The sequence below is a fragment of the Nerophis ophidion genome, unplaced genomic scaffold, assembly GCF_033978795.1.
Source record: "Nerophis ophidion isolate RoL-2023_Sa unplaced genomic scaffold, RoL_Noph_v1.0 HiC_scaffold_419, whole genome shotgun sequence".
Taxonomy (NCBI): domain Eukaryota; kingdom Metazoa; phylum Chordata; class Actinopteri; order Syngnathiformes; family Syngnathidae; genus Nerophis; species Nerophis ophidion.
The window spans coordinates 15,001-18,954 of record NW_026907334.1 but is presented as its reverse complement, the minus strand read 5'-3'; positions in this window follow the sequence as shown (position 1 = coordinate 18,954).

Below are 3,954 nucleotides of genomic sequence, written 5' to 3'. Positions count from 1 at the left end.
TTTGGAATTCCCCACCCGGGTGGAGATCCACGGCAAGCCGGCCTTCTTAAAGGGACAGGCACATGGACACTCTGCCATCATTGCAGCTTCTTCTTTTTTTTTTTCCCCTGTCATATTTCCAGCTTTTTTGTGCTGACTTCCAGCAAATAGAGGGACCTGTTTTGAATTCCCTACCCGGGTGTAGATCCACGGCAAGCCGGCCTTCTTAAAGGGACAGGCACCCCCCCTGTCCCTTGACACCTGCTTCCCTCCTCGGCGTCACCGAAATCCCACAAAATGACTGAAAATAGGACCCCAAATGACATCACTCGGTCCGGTTTTTTGGGTCTCACTCGGGGGCTTCTTTGACTCTGGAAGGCATGGTGAACCAAAAGTGGACACTTGGGAAAAAAATCCCCACTTTACAGGTTGACACTTGGAAAAAAATCCCCACTTTATAAGTTGACACTTAGAAAAAATCCCGACTATATAAGTTGACACTTAGAAAAAATCCCCACTTTATTTTGGAAGTGTTGGTACACCAAAAGTTGACACTTAGAAAAAATCCCGACTTTATTTTGGAAGGGTTGGTACACCAAAAGTTGACACTTAGAAAAAATCCCAACTTTTACACTTAGAAAAAATCCAGCTTTTTGTTGCTGACTTCCATCAAATAGAGGGACTTTTTCCATGTTTCTTAACCGGGTGTCGATCCAAGGCGGGTGGGCCTTCTGGAAGCGACACCCTCCTTGACACTTAGAAAAAATCCAGCTTTTTGTTGCTGACTTCCATCAAATAGAGGGACTTTTTCCATCAAATAGAGGGACTTTTTCCATGTTTCTTAACCGGGTGTCGATCCAAGGCGGGTGGGCCTTCTGGAAGCGACACCCTCCTTGACACTTAGAAAAAATCCAGCTTTTTGTTGCTGACTTCCATCAAATAGAGGGACTTTTTCCATGTTTCTTAACCGGGTGTCGATCCAAGGCGGGTGGGCCTTCTGGAAGCGACACCCTCCTTGACACTTAGAAAAAATCCAGCTTTTTGTTGCTGACTTCCATCAAATAGAGGGACTTTTTCCATGTTTCTTAACCGGGTGTCGATCCAAGGCAGGTGGGCCTTCTGGAAGCGACACCCTCCTTGACACTTAGAAAAAATCCAGCTTTTTGTTGCTGACTTCCATCAAATAGAGGGACTTTTTCCATGTTTCTTAACCGGGTGTCGATCCAAGGCGGGTGGGCCTTCTGGAAGCGACACCCTCCTTGACACTTAGAAAAAATCCAGCTTTTTGTTGCTGACTTCCATCAAATAGAGGGACTTTTTCCATGTTTCTTAACCGGGTGTCGATCCAAGGCAGGTGGGCCTTCTGGAAGCGACCCTCTCCTTCACACTTAGAAAAAATCCAGCTTTTTGTTGCTGACTTCCATTAAATAGAGGGACTTTTTTCATTTTTCTTAACCGGGTGTCGATCCAAGGCAGGTGGGCCTTCTGGAAGCGACACCCTCCTTGACACTTAGAAAAATTCCAGCTTTTTGTTGCTGACTTCCATTAAATAGAGGGACTTTTTTCATTTTTCTTAACCGGGTGTCGATCCAAGGCAGGTGGGCCTTCTGGAAGCGACACCCTCCTTGACACTTAGAAAAATTCCAGCTTTTTGTTGCTGACTTCCATTAACTAGAGGGACTTTTTTCATTTTTCTTAACCGGGTGGTGATCCAAGGCAGGTGGGCCTTCTGGAAGCGACACCCTCCTTGACACTTAGAAAAAATCCAGCTTTTTGTTGCTGACTTCCATCAAATAGAGGGACTTTTTTCATTTTTCTTAACCGGGTGTCGATCCAAGGCAGGTGGGCCTTCTGGAAGCGACACCCTCCTTGACACTTAGAAAAATTCCAGCTTTTTGTTGCTGACTTCCATTAACTAGAGGGACTTTTTTCATTTTTCTTAACCGGGTGGTGATCCAAGGCAGGTGGGCCTTCTGGAAGCGACACCCTCCTTGACACTTAGAAAAAATCCAGCTTTTTGTTGCTGACTTCCATCAAATAGAGGGACTTTTTCCATGTTTCTTAACCGGGTGTCGATCCAAGGCAGGTGGGCCTTCTGGAAGCGACACCCTCCTTGACACTTAGAAAAATTCCAGCTTTTTGTTGCTGACTTCCATTAACTAGAGGGACTTTTTTCATTTTTCTTAACCGGGTGGTGATCCAAGGCAGGTGGGCCTTCTGGAAGCGACACCCTCCTTGACACTTAGAAAAAATCCAGCTTTTTGTTGCTGACTTCCATCAAATAGAGGGACTTTTTTCATTTTTCTTAACCGGGTGTCGATCCAAGGCAGGTGGGCCTTCTGGAAGCGACACCCTCCTTGACACTTAGAAAAATTCCAGCTTTTTGTTGCTGACTTCCATTAACTAGAGGGACTTTTTTCATTTTTCTTAACCGGGTGGTGATCCAAGGCAGGTGGGCCTTCTGGAAGCGACACCCTCCTTGACACTTAGAAAAAATCCAGCTTTTTGTTGCTGACTTCCATCAAATAGAGGGACTTTTTTCATTTTTCTTAACCGGGTGTCGATCCAAGGCAGGTGGGCCTTCTGGAAGCGACACCCTCCTTGACACTTAGAAAAAATCCAGCTTTTTGTTGCTGACTTCCATTAACTAGAGGGACTTTTTTCATTTTTCTTAACCGGGTGGTGATCCAAGGCAGGTGGGCCTTCTGGAAGCGACACCCTCCTTGACACTTAGAAAAAATCCAGCTTTTTGTTGCTGACTTCCATCAAATAGAGGGACTTTTTTCATTTTTCTTAACCGGGTGTCGATCCAAGGCAGGTGGGCCTTCTGGAAGCGACACCCTCCTTGACACTTAGAAAAAATCCAGCTTTTTGTTGCTGACTTCCATTAACTAGAGGGACTTTTTTCATTTTTCTTAACCGGGTGGTGATCCAAGGCAGGTGGGCCTTCTGGAAGCGACACCCTCCTTGACACTTAGAAAAAATCCAGCTTTTTGTTGCTGACTTCCATTAACTAGAGGGACTTTTTTCATTTTTCTTAACCGGGTGGTGATCCAAGGCAGGTGGGCCTTCTGGAAGCGACACCCTCCTTGACACTTAGAAAAAATCCAGCTTTTTGTTGCTGACTTCCATTAACTAGAGGGACTTTTTTCATTTTTCTTAACCGGGTGGTGATCCAAGGCAGGTGGGCCTTCTGGAAGCGACACCCTCCTTGACACTTAGAAAAAATCCAGCTTTTTGTTGCTGACTTCCATCAAATAGAGGGACTTTTTTCATTTTTCTTAACCGGGTGTCGATCCAAGAATGGTGGGCCTTCTGGAAGTGACACCCTCCTTGACACTTAGAAAAATTCCAGCTTTTTGTTGCTGACTTCCATCAAATAGAGGGACCTATTTGGAATTCCCCACCCGGGTGGAGATCCACGGCAAGCCGGCTTTCCTAAAGGGACAGGCACATGGACACTATTCGCAGCTTCTTTTTTTTTTTTTGGCACTGACTTCCAGCTAAGGGTGCAGCGGCGGCGGAAGTCCACCGGAGGGCTCCAAATCCCCGCTTTCCTTTTCAGGCTTAAAGTTGCCTTTCCCTCTTTAGAGCCTTGGGCAAATGTACAGCTATATTTTGTGCTGACTTCCAGCAAATAGAGGGACCTATTTTGAATTCCCTACCCGGGTGTAGATCCACGGCAAGCCGGCCTTCTTAAATGGACAGGCACCCCCCTCCCGGAACACCTGCTTCGCTCCTCGGCGTCACCGAAATCCCACAAAATGACTCAAAATAGGGCCCCAAATGACATCACTCGGCCCGGTTGTTTAGGTCTCACTCTGGGGCTTCTATGACCCTGGAGGGCATGGTACAGCAAAAGTGGACACTTAGAAAAAATCCCGACTTTTAAAAGTTGACACTTAGAAAAAATCCCGACTTTATTTTGGAAGGGTTGGTACGCGAAAAGTTGACACTTAGAAAAAATCCCGACTT